General features: G+C 40.1%; 2 pseudogenes; one reads left to right on the top strand and one right to left on the bottom strand.

Annotated features, from left to right (window-relative positions):
- Positions 1 to 6,229: 6,229 nt before the first annotated feature.
- On the bottom strand, positions 6,230 to 9,285 carry LOC149005400 (serine carboxypeptidase-like 31; annotated as a pseudogene).
- Positions 9,286 to 17,060: 7,775 nt separating this feature from the next.
- LOC149005401 (uncharacterized) lies at positions 17,061 to 17,460 on the top strand (annotated as a pseudogene).
- Positions 17,461 to 18,669: the final 1,209 nt, after the last annotated feature.

Raw genomic sequence — 18,669 nt, forward strand, 5'->3', positions numbered from 1 at the left:
ATCTTCATGTCTATCTTGGCATGGTCTTGGCTTTGACTTGCATATGGCTTTGACTTGAGTTAGTCCACTTGTTCTCACCTTGAACTAAAACATCATAACTCAATATAGCCATTAGTAATTCAGGCCTATTATCATCAAAACCAATAGAGGCTGATGTGGCAATTGCTGATGTGGCATTTCCCAACAATCTCAAAAGAGAAAGAGGGTGATCGAAGTCACTCCTTTCTCAAAAGCAACGGAAAAATGGTTGATCAATTCAATTACAAATCCCAATATCAAAGAGTAATCTAAAGAGTTATTACAACATATCTGGGTTCCCAAAAAGTCATAAAGGCCTAGGCTAGAGTGTCCTCCGTCAAGTATAGAGTATCCTCGTAAGTGTACACAAAGGAGACTAAGAATGGCCTCTCCCAAATCCAAGGTCGGACTAACCCTAGTATGGAGGGTAATCACCCTCGGCACCTTCACCATAATCTTCGTAATAGCCAAGACCTTCACCGTAGTATGAGGGATCCTGCGCCGTCTCATAGTAGGAGCCATCAATGTCTTCGGGCCACTGCCGGATATGTCTAACAAAAACAATTGCCCAAGGAAATGAGTTCAAAGAACTCGCAAAGAGGCGAATCGTTCCACAGTACACAAATCATACGATACAAGTCACAATATGATGTGGGATGATATGAGACGTAGCAAATATGATTCTACGTTGAGTCATGCTAGTCTCTAAGGTAGACATGCTTTAAGCCATATCACCATACTTCTTTAGGTCGATCTGTCACTCCCCCTCAATCATACATGATATCTTGGGTCCGCCCGGGGGTAATTGGGTAAAGTCCTCATCAGAAACCATGGTTGGGGATTAAGTCACCACTCTCTCACATCACCATTGGTATAAGTATTGGCGCATGTCGCGGCGAAGCCTAGCCCAATGCAAGTCAAGTCATCTACTCAGTCGTATCATGTCGAGATCCGGATACTTTCCCTATGGCACCGACCAACTCTTGTTCCGTATCCTTCACACTAGAGTCGGCGTATCCAATGGCTACAACCAACTCGGACTACAAACTCATCAACCCTATTGGTCATCCACAAATGGTAAACGGGAAGCTCTCACGTCCTCTCACGGATTGGTTACCGGTCTTGAGCGCCTGTGAGCCCAAGTCTAACCATTTGCAACCCTACCAATAAATGGCCCCTTTCGGGTATCCGCAATATGATTTATGTCCTCTCACGGGGTGGTTACCGGTCTTGAGCGCCCATCAACCATACTCTACCACGGGTCGTTCGGTCTCAATACCCTTCCACGATTCGGGTCCGATACAACAAGGATAGTCCTAGCCATACATCTAGACAATCCTATGTATGCCATCCAATAACTCGAGAGAGTGTCAATGGACACCTTTGACGAACATCCCATACTATTCCCTCCGATGTCCAACGACATAAGTGTCGGTAGGACACTTCCCAATCCCAAGTCATACGTTGTCATTCACAAACTAAATCTCATTATATCATACATGATCAATAATTCATCATATAAACAAAGGCATATCATAACATGATTAGTCATATACATAATCATAAAGAATAATTAAGCATGATATTCGAATAACATGTAACATACTATTACTGATAAAATGCATACAACAATCATACATGGTTAAGGAGTACACATATGAAGTATATCTACTAGGTTTACAAAGTAGAAGTATATTTGCATAATCAACGTACTAGGGGTAACGACCGTCCTTACCTTAATCGAGTCGAGAATAAAATCAAGAGTCACCAAGAATAGCCTAAAAGTCAGTGTTTGTACCCTAGACAACATATAATCAACATTAGAGAAGAAAGCAATCGAATCGGAGGTCAAACGAAGCATTTCGGCCAAAAACAGAGTTGTTGTCATATCTTGGTCGACTGGCTGGTCGACTGTCAGTCGACCAAAGCTTAAACAGTAACGGGCATAATTGGTGATTTGGCCCGAAACTGATCTTTCAGTGCTCCGATCAACATGAAATTTGGAGGGCATGATTATGGCAATATGGGGACACTACACACCAAAAAATATCATGATCCAACGGTCCAATTGTGAATACCCAAATCAAAACCCTATGTTCTATATGCTAATCATCACACATTGAATTGGAATTGATTGCAATAGTAAGAATTGATGGGGAATCAATTAAGGGGATGACAAGAATTAAATTAGGATCATGAATCAATAGTAATTCAATCTAGCATACATCTACACTTCAATTTGAACTAAAGAATAGGTTGAAATGAAAGGAATCATGGGATTGTAATGTAGGTGAACATAATCATAGCAAGAATGAATTGAGATTGATGGAAATGAATGAGGAAGCTCATGGCCAAGTGTTTGCAAGGTTGCAGCACTTCAACCATGGCCCAAGGATTATAAATTAATAGAAGATTGAGTAGATTAGAAGAAAAATAAAGAAATCATACCTTGAGTTGACGATTGAGGTGGAAAACCAATGATTGGAGTCAAGGATCTTCCACAAACACCAAGAGAGGGCCAAGAGAGTGTCACTCTTCGTTCTCCGCGGAGTGCCAATGATTGGGGTAAATCTTCATTCACGAGTTCCAAAAAGGTAGGGTCAAAATGGTAAGTAAGTTTTGTAATTTTTGAATTTCATTACTGCTGGTCAACTGAGTCGGTCGACCAAGCGATCGACCAAAATGTGACAACGCAACCTTAGAATAGGGATTTGGAAGGCGGATGATCCGAATTGAGTTGAGTTTTCTCCTACAAGTCAATCAACAAGTCTAGTTTCAAGAAATACCTTCGGATTGAGCACGGGGTTCAATAGGTGCTTCAACTAATTCAATCTTCTTCGATGCCAGATTTTCACTAAACGCCGACAATGTGCTCAAGTAAGGGCATCACCATCAATGTCCATAGGCTCTGGATCAAGCATCGAATCTTCAACTAAGAGAGCCCACAAGTCTTTTCTACCTCCACTACAGGTCTTCGGACCTACAACAATACAAAATCCGGGCCGGGTCAGGGTTAGGATAAAGCCGGATTTTACACATACCTTATGAGTTGATAATGGAGGCAAGAGAGAGTGATTTGCAATGATTTTAAGTAGAATATCCTTCACCAATTTCAAGGAGGAGTTTTTGGGAACCTTCTCCACGTTCTCAGGTGTTACAATGATTAGAATAGGGTCCAAAAGACGAGGCTAGTATAAATAGGGTGTGGAATGTTCCAAAGAAATCATTAACTCGAATCTAGGCAGCCTTGGTCGATGGGATTGACCAAGCATAGTTCAGCAAAAAAATCAGCAATAGTTCAACAACTTTGGACAGGGATTCGGAGGGCTATACGGGGTCAAATTGAGTGGGGTTTTCTCCTACAAGTCAATCAAGAAGTCTAGTTTCCAGAAATACCTTCATATTGAGCAAGGTAGTTCATTAGGTATTTAAAATAATTCAACCCTCTTCGATGTGCAGAATTTCACTAAACACTGACAATGTACTCAAGTAAGGCGCATCATCGTTAAAATCCATGGGTTTCGGGTCAAACACCATGTCTTCCATAAAGAGGGCCCACAAGGACAATTTCCATCACTTCGGGACATGGATCTACACCTAAGGGAAAGGTCGGACAGGATTTTCTAAGGCTTTCAAAGATAATAACACTGAAATCAAGGTCCAACTTCAAGGTCTAACATCAAACAAGTCTTTCTTCACTCAAAAAAAATAGGGTGCCCTGGCTAAGTTTGGGTCGGATTTCACATCAGTGGGAATAGTATGGGATATTTCCGATGGTGGCCTTTGATGCTTTCCTGGATTATTGGTTGTCATACCTAGGGCTGTCTAACGGTGTTTGACTAGGATATCCCTGTTATATGAGACCCAATTTGGAAGGGTATTGAGGCCGAATGACCCATGGTAACAATGGGGATTCATGGGCGTTCAACACCGGTAACCAACCCGTGAGAGGACATGAATCACATTGTGGGGGCCAGTCATTGGTAGAGTCGCATTTAGTAGACTTGGGCTCATGGGCGCTCAAGACCAGTAGCCAATCCGTGAGGGGACATGAAAGCTTCCGTCTATTATTTGTGGATGACCAATAGGGTTGATGAGTCCGTAGTCGGGGACTATACGGACTCTAGTGTGAAGGATACTGGGAAAGGATCGCCGGGGGCGAGGAATGGACGTATGTGGATCTAAGTTGATATAACCAAGTAGATGATTGGCATTCGGCTAGGCTTTACCCTGACATGCCAATACTTAGGCCAAATGGTGATGTGAGAGAGAGGTGACATAAACCCTAGCCATGAAATGGTCCAAGAGGGATGCAAGACCCAACTACCACCAGAAGAGCCCAAGATGCTTGGATGGTTGAGGGAGAGTGAATGACCTTCCTAAAGAAGTATGGTGCTATGACTTAAAGCATGTCTTCCTATAGAGACCAGCATACATAGAGTTAGACTCATACATGCATTGTCTATCTCATTTGCTATGTTTCTCTTATCATGTTATTTATGTTATTATGGAATAACTTGCCTTGCTGAGTTCTCTTGAACTCACTCCTTTGGTGCAAATATCTTTTGTTAGATTATCCTAGGGTATAGATGACTATGATGGCCAATACGAGGAGCGCAACCTGAAGAAGCATACTACACCAAGGTGTTGGCAGTTATGAAGATCTCGGTGATGATCCCTCGTGTGATCACGCTACGTACCATGATTAGCTCTACCATGGAGTGGGAGCATCCGAGCTTAATTTCTAAAGTTTATGTTTATGAAGACGTTCTTTATAAAGTAAAATAAACTCTAACTTAGTTTCATTATTTCTTTCTTTCTTTTCATTTGGAACCAGGTTGTAATCTTCTTTTGACTTTCGCGCTACATTCCGTTGTATTTGTGTAGTGAGATTCCGCCTCACTCTACATTTTGATTATATATATATATATATATATATATTGGTATTATTTCTACACTCTGATTTATTTCATTATTTTCCTTTGATCTATTAATTAATATTGTTAACCTTGATTTAGTCTTGTTCTTGATTATATTATTGTGAATGTGGGAGGTTAATTTCCTCGATCCTGATCTTGGGCTTGGATCACACACTCGGGTGTGCTAGGTAGGGTACCGGCTGGGTGGATGTGACTACTACATCAAAGGCACCATGCTAGCAAGATCCAGAATACATCACCAAGGGGGATTGAACTCAACTCGGGCTTGCCATGTATAGAGAAAACTTTTCATTTTATCTAAGACTTGGGGATGCCAATAGAGAGCGAAGCTTTACGAACATGAAACAATCAAATCAAGAATTCTAGCCTCGGAGCGAAAAGCATAAAGCTGATTGAGGATATTCCAAGCATGAGAGGAGGTTTTGGCCTGAACAACATGTAGCAAAGTTGAATTAGACAAAGAAGAAATCAATTATCCTAATATAGACTAATCTTGGTGATCCCATTGTGCAAACAAAATTGAAGAAGAGGAGGGATGCATCAACTTAAAGAATAGAATCGGAGGATGGTTGTGGGAAAGAATATTTAGCATACCCGATCAAATCATAACCTTTAAGAAACGGGGAGAAACTGCACTTTCCTCAACAGGAGAAACTATGCTTTCCACACAAGGAAATTCATAGCATTCAACTAATTGGTAGTCCACTTCCAAAGTTCAAGAGACACCCAAGAAGACGGAGGTGGAGGAGCCTGTACAAAGGGCGGAACGAAGGAAGCCAAAGAGGCACAAAAGCCATTAACCCAGAAAGAGAAAAAAGGGCACAAGCCCTCACAAGCCCAAACAACAATTGATACCATGTAGTGATTCTAAAATCCAATTTGAATGTAATGTGAAGTACAAGAGTACTTATACATTGAGAAACACAGGAACCAATTTGAACCCCCGCACAAGCCCGAAACAACAATTGATACCATGTAGTGATTCTAAATCCAATTTGAATGTAATGTGAATTACAAGAGTATTTATACATTGAAAAATAAAAGAATCATTTAGAAACCCCAACCCCTTCCCCCCCCCCAAAAGAAAAAACAAGGAAAAAGAGGAAGAGAAACACAAGAACTAATGCTAAACACAACTTTCTACCAAAAAAACAAAAAACATTAAAGACAATTAGTATCCTTAACCGTATGATGAGTGACAACCAACAAACCCATAACCAAATCATCTCCATGTTCCGAAATATAAAATAGTTAAAATCCTTTGACAATATTTATGGTTTCGATGGTAGAGATTCTCCAGCAAGAAAGGATGCAAAGAGAGCCGAGACTCGTTGGGTTTGAAATTGGGCACCGCATGTCCAAATTCCTCTAAATGTTGCAAATGTGAGTCCCTTGTACTCTTGGAACCACCCGATCACCTGGATTCATAACAGCCCACATAACTACTAGTCTTCTTTTCAAATTATCTACGAGGAGAAAGGAGACTCATTCCGTTGGTAAGATGACAATGTCTAGATTACTACCGCTCTACGTTGATACCAGTATCTCCACGTTGTAGTGATAGGCGGTTTTAAAGCACTCAAGCTATATCTTGTGGACAAACAGGAACTCTTCCATCCGTGTCTCCACTAAACAAAAAGAAAGAAATATGAACTCATGAGCCATAAGGTCCAAAAGATAAGCTACTACACCTATAATATCAAGGGTTCTGCTGGTTTGTAGATCTCCTTCTTCATAGTTCCCTACCTGTAGACCCATATCCTGAGACCTGCTGCGATTAGTTTCTTGTATATAGGTATGGTGGAAGGTATTGACTCCGACCATTCGGAAAATATTGTCATACTACATCCAAAGTAAAACCACAAAGTGTTAGAAAGGCATATTTAATGTATGAGTACTAGAATATTCGACTAGTATAGTTAATGATATGTTAAAGAATTTGTTTTAACACATCCAATCAAGCAGTCTAGCTCAGCTCACTTGACGCTTTTTTGTCACACATATTGTGTGGGCCCATGTGAACTTTAATCCTGAAAGAGAAGTGTTCCCCTAGTGGAGATATGATCCAGACTCCTATTCAAGAGCTAGATACTGCTAGTGAACCAACAAGAGTCGTACTTAGACCCATGCCAACTAATCCATATTGCATGAGGAGTTTTATATGTACTAGACAACCTCAGCCAGAGTTGCATCAAACAGGAATTTCTAACCCTAATCCATCTGTGAGAAAGCTAGTGCACACACTCAAATACAATTCGAAGTTCAAATGCTAAGAATTCTAACAATCCCAAACTCTCTCGAGATATCTACAAATAAAGGTGTACAAAAAGGTTTGCTTAGTTGGTAACACGTGGCACCTCTTAGTGAAGAACTCATGGCCAATTCTTTGTATGTTATATGTAATAGTCCTCCCCCCTAATATAAAGCTACCAATTCCCAAAGAAAAGAAATGTACCGCAGCCTCTACTCTATCCATGGATTTAGGTTGAACAGTTCTACCGAACAACCGTAAACTCTCCTCTCTTCTTGCATGAAAAGCCAATAATTTTAAGCTAAGATTATGGAGAAAGAGAGGCATACTTGCAGATGCTCCAGTTCTTGAGCTGAAAACCATCACTGACATGGAGGGCCTTCTGGACTTCGGGTCTGTTGTAGAAAGTCTTTGCATAATTGTCAAGGCAGGGGTCATAACCACCCATGATTCTTGGCAACTGGGAAAATTTTTGTTGTCAGATTAGAGAAGAAACAATTTTTACAAGAACTAGCAAGGAAAAGAAAATGAGCTGACCATCTTAGACTTGCGGTTGAACAAAACTTGCATTGATCCATTATCTGAGCTAGCTGAGTTGTTGGTGCTACAGAGAGAGGTATAAAGGCTATACATATCAATCCCTTTATATTGATTAAGAAACTCACTCACAGCGTCGCTGCAAGTATCGTTATCCCATGTATGATCTGAGGAAAAATTGCAGTTTTCCTTGATAACTTTGTAAGTTTCATCTGATATCACAGCATGGCTCCATCCATAATCCACCATACCTCTCCAATCATCATCATTCGTTGTCTCAGGATTACCCAACTATAATTTTCACAGAAAATCTCAACTAGTAAGACTTTATAGCACATACTATGAGGGATTTTTATATTATCTAGTAGTGATCATTACCAAGAAACCCTTCAGGTTTATACGTAGAGAAGGATCCTTGTTCATATCATATACAAGTTCAGCCAGCTCTGGAACGTATCTTCCTGTTCATCAGGTACATGTAAGTCATGATAGAAACATAAAAATGATAATAGCCTGAAGGGTTACGAAGCAGCTGGCTATGTTTATGTACCTGCATAGCTCTCCCCTGCAATGTAAAAACTATGGTTTCTATACATCGGGAATTTGTTGAACCATCTGTGCAAGAAGGTATACGTATCCTTTGCTAAACAAGTAAAGACCAATTAGAAGATCAATTATTCTCTATCTGTAAAGATCTCAAGATAGAACTAGGTAGGCATCAAAGTAACTCACCTGTAAAGGTATCACCAAGAATACCATAATCAGTGCTTGTATTCGAGTATGAAAAGCCAACACCAACTGGAGATTCCAAGAATAACATGTTGGCTTCTGGAACAACAGGAACACAAGGAGCAATTCAGTTAATGCCGTTTTAAGTGTATACAGGTATACAGAGAAGTTAATGATTTCAAAACCTTTATTCCATGAGTATGGGTTGAATTTCAGCCCTTTTCCATCTTTATCAACAAGGAAAGGACCAATCTCTTCTGTAGCTCCGTATCCTACGGAAGAGCACCCTGGACCTGAGACATGATTTTTACCTTGTCAGAGAACATAGAGTTTAGAATGTTGGAATATTGTAAAGAAAGCTAAAACAATATGACAATGTAAAGGAGAATCAGGAAAACTTCAACCTGCGACGAAAGAAGGCTATGGAAAAATGAGGTTATCACGATATTTCCTCCATTAGCTTTCAAAATCATAAGAAATTTGAAAACTACTAATTAAGGAGAGATACGTCTTGTTACCTCCATTAAGCCACAGCACCAATGGTTTTACTTCAGGGTTACTTGAGGCTTCATAGAACCAGTAGAAGAGAGCTCTCTGATTGGTTTCATTTACTGTAACATAACCTGCATAATGGTTGAACTCCACCTTAGGTTGGCCTGGCAATTCAGTTACAAGATCCTTGCCTGCCTCTACGCCCACCTTCTTGGCATGAGACAAGGGTACATGCCCAGCAGCCTCGCCAGGAATTACAGAAATTAGACTGAGTAGAGCCCAACATAGAATACCCATCACCTTTAGTGCAAAAGACATAGGAACACTAAAATTTTAATCCCTCAAAACCTCATATAACAGAGAAACAATACAAGGAGATATATATATATGGAGCTGTGGTTGCGTATGTAAGGCGGACCTGGTGCCAAGCTGTACGAGGCAAACGATAATTTGTTGGGAAGGGATCAGCGGAGCCTCCACTTTTGATGTGGTTGTTGAATTCAGTTTGGAGAATAATACTCACAAAATTGATCCCAGAAAAGTTTTTAATATTTTACATCTTTGAGACTCAAATCTTGCACGGATTATAATGGATACCAACTTTTGTGAAGGTGGATGAAGCTTCACCCCCAAAGGAATCCTTCAGGAATTCGGATCCTCTCTGTCCAAGCCTCTCATTCGTCCGGTACATCCGTCCGTTGGATGGGCAACTCATTTTTAAAGTACCACATTCAGGTTCCATGCATATAGGCTCCTTCGGTACCAAATTAAGATTTTGATTTGAATCTTATGAAATCTCATTCAACAGCTAAATGCATCTAGTACCACTTATGGGAGGCTAGCCAACATGATAAAAGAAAGAAAATTCAATTAGTAATTGAAATTAAATTCACCTTGAACAGCGAAGAGTATCTATCACCACTATGGAGGACAGCTTCAAATATTAATTATATTCACCTCTAACATCTAAGAGTATCTATCACAAATATAGTGGCTAGCTTAAGATGTTAATTTGAATTTAAATTCACCACCATCATCTAAAGAGTATCAACTACTAGTATGAAAGGCTATAAAACATGATTATATGATAAGATCCTCTTGGGACAAAAGAAGCAAAGGAAATTAATCAAAGAGCTATTAATAGAATCCAAAGAAACGAGTGATTATATCAATAAATTTCTATCCAAGTCATTTCTTTGTAAAGCAAGGACTCAATCTCAGTTCAAGTTAATTTTTTAAGCTGGCCTTCAACAGTTGTAGTAGATACTTTTAGCTGTTGGAGGTGAATTTGAATCCAAATAATATTTGAATTATTTGTTTCATTTTATCATGTTAGCTAGCCTTCCATAGTTGTAGGAGACACAATTAGTTGTTGAAGGAGTTCTTGTAAGATTCAAGTCAATATTTGAATTGCTTCCTTCTATATCATGTATGTCATGCACAAAATTGATTTTGGACCCTCTCTACTCACATGGGTAGGATTTTTTCAACCCACATGGATTCATGACACACGCTCAATTTAAAACCAAAATCATATTTTTTAGGAAAATTTCAAGTGTTGCTACGCAATTTTGTTCGTCTTCTCAACCGGATGAACCCGCAAGAATGAGCTCGACCGGGAGGTCAAGTGTCACCTCCGACGTCCTAGTTAGGAATCTCTCCGATTAAGGAAGACAAGAAAGCAATGAACAATAAAGTTTAGAGTAGTGATAGTTCTATCCCGTGTGTCTTCTCCTTACGATTACCTGTCCTTTTATAAGGTTTTGGTATTTGACTTCGTCTCGAACTTATACTTTGTTCTGACTTCAATACGGACTCTAGTTGTAGAGCTTTTCTCAAATACATATTCCTTGACTTAGAAGTTCAATAGAATAAGTAGTCTGGATTTTCCGTATTGCTATTTGTAAACTGACTTTAACATGGTCGGTAAATTGAGCCAAACAAACTGGTTTAGGTTGGGACCAACCAAACCGGTTCATGTTAATCCATATTCTCTTTATCATCAAGCGTGCAGGAATTTAGATCTTCTCTCTCTCAAAAAATGATTCTATTCTTATATGAAGAACTTGTGTTATGAATCTAACCTTGCAAGTTGGAAAATTTCCTCTCCATATGGGTAACGGATCCTGTTGAGCCATGTTCCTGCTGCCCCAATTATATGTTTTGATATGGAATCTCATAGGGTAGTTGGGAAATTAGGAAAACCCAAGAGAGTATATGCGAACCCAAATAGGAATGGAATTATTCCAAATAACCACATATGTAGGGGATAGGAAGAGCATGGCCATCCCCTTAGGTTGGTAATTGGACTAAAGCCTTCTAAATTGCCAAAGTTGAGCCTACAGAAAAGATTTTTTGGGTTTGGCCTTAATGGAATTTAATTTTTGTGATATCCCCTAAGATTCTAAGTTAATGTTGCATCAAAGGACTGGAGGCTAGAAGGGTATGTATTAATATGTTATGGGCCATTCAGATGGACAACCCGGTCATGGAGGCCCAACTCATGGAAATAGAAAAAGAGAGTTCTCTAGAAGCTGCCTTGCATGAAGAAGAGATAAGGAAGAACTCTTGACTCGGATGGTATGAGAAGGTGGATAACAAGCTTCCGGGAAATGCAATTAATGATGGTCACAACTAGGTAAGAGTAGATGGTAGTTTTTAGAACTATATATATTTACTTGTCAAAGGTAAAATGGGCTAGGCATAACTGAAATTGAACCACATACTCTACACAGGGAATGGCCCATGGAAGTCTAGAGCATCGGGAAAAAAGAACCAAAATAGTTGGATTATGGTTAAGGATTTAGGGACGAAACCAAGAGTTGACAATAGGCCAACTAACTAATGGTAATAGAGCATTTACCAAAAAAAAAAAAAAAACAACTAATGGTGATAGAGCTGATCGATAGCACATTGACCAGCTCAAATGCGTGTAAATAAAAGGGAAATTGCTCCCCATATGCCCCTACTTACTAATCGAAAGTCCTAAAGTGTGATAACCCCTAGGATCCTAACCCAAAACCCTAGTTGCAAGTCCAAGAACCCGGAGGATCTAGTGCGACAAAATTGTAGGCCATCCAACTTGAAAACATTGGTTTGGAACCAAAACCCATAGATCTAGATGACAAAGATGGTGGTCTACCACTTTGTTAGGAACTAGAAGAAGATCCAATAAGAATCCTAATGGTTTGGGCAAGTGGATTTTTAGCCCACGAGTGACAGAGTTGGGAGATGCCTTAACCCGGTAAGAGCCTTTAAAATGCTCCGTAGGCTTGTACCAATGTTTTGGACTAACTTGGGCGGCAAAACACCCTTATACTGCAAAGTACTAGTTGGTCGGTTGGAACCATATCGGGATTTTCACTTCCAAAACCCCTATTTATGGTTTTAAACCTTGATTTTCGTCATTATTATATTCTCAAATGGTTGAGAGACTTGAAAGAAGTTAGAGAGCACGTGGAAGCAAGAGACAACACTTTTTGTGGAGAAAACCATGTGACTTCATTAGGTTTTGAATCTCGAAGGTAAGAAAACTAATTCCCTTCTTTTCTTCTTTTCTTTTTTTATTAATTCATTATTCTAGGGAGTTATTTTGAGGGAAACTTTTGCTGGAATTCTAATTTGGTTGGGAACACCATTGTTTTCATCAATCCCAATCATGTCACACAAGAGAAATAGGTTTTGTATCTGTTCTAACAATGTATTCTTCCAAAGAAGGATTCCTTGCTTTAAAATCTGATCTAGAACTAGGGTTTCTTAAGTTTTCTTGTTTGGAGTGTTTAGTTGGTGTTTTAGATATGTGACTTATACCTGGGATCACCCCAAAACTCATTAAATATGGGGGATTGACAATGTGATTTTCAGATATAAATTTGCAAGAGAGACTCGGTGATTGGTTGCCCCAATGGATTGGCTCAACCGATTGGCTCAACCAATTGGCCCTCTTCATGACTTTATTTTGAAGTTTGATTTGGCTAAATTGATTCTAAATCTTAAATGTAAGTGTATGAACATATTAATAGGACCTAATGTGACTTGCTAGAGTACTAGTTTGCATGAAACCAACTTATATAGAAGGTTTTCGACATCGATCTGGTAAGGAAACAGTGCACTTGTGCTTGGTTGCTTGATGTGTCATCTCTTTAAGTATTCACATATTCTTATTATTTTATGTACTATAATGTATTGTTTAAACACGTAAATCATGTAAAGTTGTAGGATGGTTACATACTGTTGTTCTTTATTTAATTACTTGATGTGGGCTTTGCTCTAACCGAAGCTATTGCATCGTTTGCCCCAATGATGGCATTTCTGATCTCATCTGTATTTCAATCGAAAATGTTTGAATTGACTTGTTGGGCGCATTCGCTAACCACCTACCAAAGTTTAGTCGAAACAAAAATTGTGTTTCTTTGTTGGAAGCGAGGATTGCACCCCAATCCTATTTTTCCCATCACCAATTAGGTGATGGTAGATATCATGGAATGGAGCATGCTTGGTGACCCTATTTCCATAAGATTTATTTTGTTGCAATAATTGTCTTTCCTGCATTTGTCATTTTTTTATTCTTGCTTGAGGACAAGCTTAGTCTAAGTGTGGGGGAATTCTGATGAGCACATTTATGCGTGAAATCTTAGGGCATAAATCATGCATTTTACGCATTTAGAGTAGAGCTACCTTTGGTTTTATGTTGTTTTTGAAGATTTTAGGACCTTCCAAGATTTAAGCAAATATTTGGAGTTTTGGGTACGAAACATGCAATTTTACACATCAAGATGTCCGTTCAAATTCTCAAGTTCGAAAATGGGCTGACATAGAGCATGTTGGGCCAGAGATGTGATTATGGACCTAATATGGGAAAAATATCGTTGAACCGGGTCTTTCCTAGGTTCAACCCTCAACCCCAATCGGGGGCAAACCGACCAAGTTAGTTCTGGGCGAACTAAGTTCTAAGATGGCGTGCTAACGAAGAAACCTTACACGATCAACAGGCAAGCACGAGTTCGAGATTTTCGGGATGGATAACCCGTCAAAGAGACGGTTATCACACTCACTAAAGTGGACGATCATGCCAACTCGAATAACAGCCACGCCTGTAGCATCTAGATCGTGCAATCAAGGGAAGTTGTCCACTACCCCATTAACAGGTATAACTGTCAAGATCTGACGGACACCATAAGAAGGCACATACGAGTTCAACGAATAGGATTAAAAGGTAAACCCTATATAAATCAGAACCTACGTACAAAGAAGGTATTTGAATCGTATTCCCAATATCGTATTTATACTTTAGCTCGCAACTAGTCGTAGCATTTGTGATCGGTTCATTAACCGACTTAGCCATCGGAGGTGGATTCCCGACCCCCACGGTCGGGCCATATCTGAAAATTATTTTGTAGGTCATCTTCAAGTGATCTAAGGGCTAAGCAGATTTTGGACACATCATTTTGCACCGTTTGTGGGAAACACTTTAGAAAGTCATGGTTACCAGGTCAGCAGCAGCTGCGGAGGCTCAACGAGAAGCTGACGTTCAACTTCCTGGTGGGAACGATCTAGAAGATATCCCCGAAGGAAGTCGTGGTCGTGAAGTACGAGAAGATGGAGGACAAGGAGGTAATGATCAACTAAATCGTCCGAATCCTCTCCAATAGCAGTTGGATCAAATGCAACTCCAGCTTTTTGATATGAACCAGATGCTTCGTACGCTGGTTAGACAGGTGGTGGCTCCTCAGGATTCCTGATCATCAAGAAGCCAGAAGGTGTGCAGGAGAAGTAGAGACGCTCATACCGCTGCTGCGAAGGCATTCCCCATAGGGAGATAGGCAACTGGTAGGCGGTCAGAATTATGGTCCGAACTTGCGAGGGAATTCCCGAGAGTGAGACAAAGAACAAAGAACTGAGGAATAACCCAGAAGGAATGGTCGGCATGAACGATCGCAATCAAGCCGAACCCGTCCAGTAACGAGATTGGGCAGAGGGGTACAAACTCACTCGCCAACCTCAAAACGTTCGGGTCATGAGAGCTATCGAACTGGTGGGGGATGTTCGGTCCACATTGGTCCGGAGCCTGCAGATATTAATCAAAGGATGGGATTGCTTTCCCGAGGGAAGATGGCCGATGATATCTACTCGGTCATCAGAAAGACCCCTTTCGTCGAGGCAATAGCTGGATTTGTGTTTCCTCACAATTTTCGGCTCCCAAATTTCTCTTCGTTCGACGGTTCGGGAGATCCCATCACCCATATCAATTATTATCAGCAGACTATGGCTGTGGCTGGTAATTCTGATGAAATCCTTTGCAGCGTGTTCGGTTAATCTTTGACCGGTGTAGCGCAGAAGTGGTTTTCAAATCTTCCTTCGGGAAGAATTGTCAATTTCGAGGAATTGGCACAAAAGTTTATTGGTCGTTTCCAGAGTGGAATCCAGATCAAAAAGATGGAGGAGACTTTATTTACCATAAAGCAAGGGAAGAACGAATCAATTCGGGAGTACCTGAAAAGATTCAACAAAGTTACTATGGAAATTGAGAATCTGGATGAACAGGTGGCTGAAACTGCTTTATTCACTGGACTCACAAACCAGAGACTCTTGGAGTTTTTATTTCAAGACATGCCAACCACTTATGCTGAACTGGTGCAAAGGTGTCAAAAGCAAGCAGAAGTGATGGAGATTCTGGATGCAAGTGAAGGGGACATGAAGGGCTCCCCCAAAGAATAGAAGGCTCCTGAAAAAATACAGAAGCCTAAGCAACCCAATCATGATCGAGCCAGAAAGCCCCGTTCAGCGTGGAGGCAGCGTTCTCCCGATCAAAGCGAGTACACACCATTGAATACTCGGTCAGAGATTCTGAATATCATCAAGAGACAAGATATTTTGAAATGGCCACCGAAGGTCATATCCAAACCTAGAGAGCGTAACATGGAAAGGTATTGTTGTTTTTACAAAGATTACAGGCATTACACCAATGATTGCAGGCACCAGAAGGCCGACATTGAGAGCTTGATCTCTCAAGGACATCTCTCCAGTTTCATTAAAGGACGACCAGCGGAGCCAAAAGTAGCAGTCGAGAAGAGGGACCGTTCGGGAAGTCGAGAGTGACAAGTCGAGGTTTCCCAATTCAAAGAAGGGAAAGGAAGAGGTTGGAGCTATCCGATCTCCTATCCTAACTATTTTTGGGGGACCCGAACCGGAGTCACTCCGAAAGCTGAAGGTCAAGTCTAAGTTCATTGGGAAGGTGGGGGCAGTAGTCGCCAGGGGGGGAGGGGGTGGGTTGGTTTCTGGCGGCAGTGGTGGGCAGTTTCTAGTGAGGTATAGAACCTATGGATTGGGTATGGGAGGGTATTAAATGGAGGTAGTTATATTATTTTAAACCTAGAGGGCATTATGGTCATTTCACACCTCACTTAACAGAATTTAGATTAAAAGCCTAATAGTGGGTAACTTGTATTTAGCAAGTGGATACTATGTAATTTAAGGCAGTATAGTGGGGAGCCCAAAGTTTCACCCCCATTAGTGGGTGGCATGTAAAAAACTCTATTATTTATTATAAGTTAACCAAGCATGAAAGTATTCTTCTACCAAGTTTGGTGAAAACTATAAGAATCCAGTGAAGCTGAAGTAGTTTTCAGGAAGTTGATTCCTTTGTCAGAGGCTATGGTTAAATTGGATGATACTGTATAATATAGAGGTCTTCTATTTGACTGTTTGAGACCAGTTTCTGCCATCATCACAATTTCATCAGAACTAGTAGGAAGTTATAATAGTTGGAACTCTATGTTTAAAATATATTTGGCATTTTTATGTTGCTTGCTGTTTTGGTTTTGAAGTATTGCTGCTAGGTATTCTTCATGATTTCTTAAAGAGTTCCTTATTTTTTTTTCACTTTGTTAAATGGTGATAAAAAGGGCATTGCTGAATGCTATTGTCTTCTGAAGAGGTTCCATTGCCCTTTATTATAATTCGGTCAAGACAAAAACCGACCTCTTGAGGCCACCATTCAGCCTCCCAGATGGCTTGTCTATTTTATAGCTCCGTTGGATCTATGGTTTGTTGACTTAAAAATGGAAAACAGTTCTTTACTGCAAGGGTCAGACATGGCAATCAATTTTTCCAGATCAATGAAATACATGATCTCCAAGGAGGCATCAGAACAGTGAGTCGTAGAACATTTGCTGCTGCTGGTGGAAAAGCAAAGAAGGGAGCAAAAGGAGGTGCGCGGCTGGTGATGCTCCAAAGGCTTCTATACTCAGCAAAGAGGTAAAATCCACCACCGTTGTTGGTGCCAATATACTCAAGGATGGAGTAGACCCTAAGATCATGGCAGATGCTGAATACACTGATTGGTTGTGGCACCTGTTAGATAAAAAGCCAGCATTGAGTGAACTAAGGAGGAAGAATGTGGAAATTCTTCCATATGAAGAGCTCAAGCGTTTTGTTAAGCTGGATAACCGAGCCTGGATCAAAGACAATAACTCTGTCAAAGCCAAGAATTGATGAGACCTTTATTTTTCTTGCTTTTCACCAACCCTGTTCTTAAGTGAACTTACCTTGTTTTATGTATTCACCTATTTTACAAATGAGTCCATGGGTCAACTGTAAGTGTTCTTAGTTTGTGTGCTCTCAAGCTTAGAGCATAAACCCAAGACAAGGATGGAAAAAACTTGAGAACCAAATTGAAGGTCTCTTTATTTGTTGAATTGTGGGTGTAAGGGTAATCTGGGTATTTCCTAGGGTTTTGGTTTTCCATTGAACCGGTGTGGTTCACTTCATTGTATATACCTAGCTTGGTCCGGTTTAAATCATTCGTATGCAAAACAAGGGTTCTGCGAATTTGGGGAAATCAGAGAGAGAGCTCTGAGATGCGATAATGGCGATTCTCCTTTCTTCTCCTTCGATCTTCGTTCTTGGAGTAGGTTTCAAGTGTTGAGACCTGGATTGTGATCGGCGTGAAGAGTGGATGACTCGACGGTGATTTGGTGCCATATGGTTGCCCTATTTTGGTTATCTTGTACATATCAATCTCTGATCTTGTAAGTTCTTATCCTTCCATAGTAGATCGGACTCCATTCTTGAGTCCCGGAGACGTAGGCATCTAATGCCGAACTCTGTAATCAAATGCCTGTGTCTCTTGTCTTCTTGCTTCCAATTTCGTGGTAAATCACACACGACCGAATGGTTTGTCTAGGTTAGGGTTTATAGATTGTGTTTTCTTTTCTTGTTTCAATCTGATAAATCGTATAGGATATTCAATCAAATGCGATCATGAATTATAACTGGGAATATCAAATTGGCATCAGAGCCATGTTAGCCTGTTAGCCTGAGACAGTCTGTGTTTCGGTGGTTTTCTTTTTCTTGTGATTCGGTGGAGACCTAATTAGAATTTCTCTATGAGTTTTATGTTTAATTGGTTTATATGATCTCATAGGTAGTTTAGGTTAAATTATTGAATAATTTTTTTTGCTGATTATATAATCTGTGTATGCTTTGGCTCTTGCTTCAGCTGATTATAGTTCTGTGCTACATCTGGTTCATATATGCTACCGCTACTACGATTGTTTACAGAATTAATTTTGGTTATTTATATATATGATCTGTAAGATTCGGATGATACTACTGCTGGTTATATATTATGATTTTTTATATAATTTCTAAAAGTGTTAGTCTGTTAGCCAGTGTTAGCCAGTGTTAGCCTTGTTAGAGGTG

Source organism: Hakea prostrata, chromosome 9 (genome assembly GCF_041222555.1).
Source record: "Hakea prostrata isolate BN-2017 chromosome 9, UWA_Hpros_2, whole genome shotgun sequence".
Taxonomy (NCBI): domain Eukaryota; kingdom Viridiplantae; phylum Streptophyta; class Magnoliopsida; order Proteales; family Proteaceae; genus Hakea; species Hakea prostrata.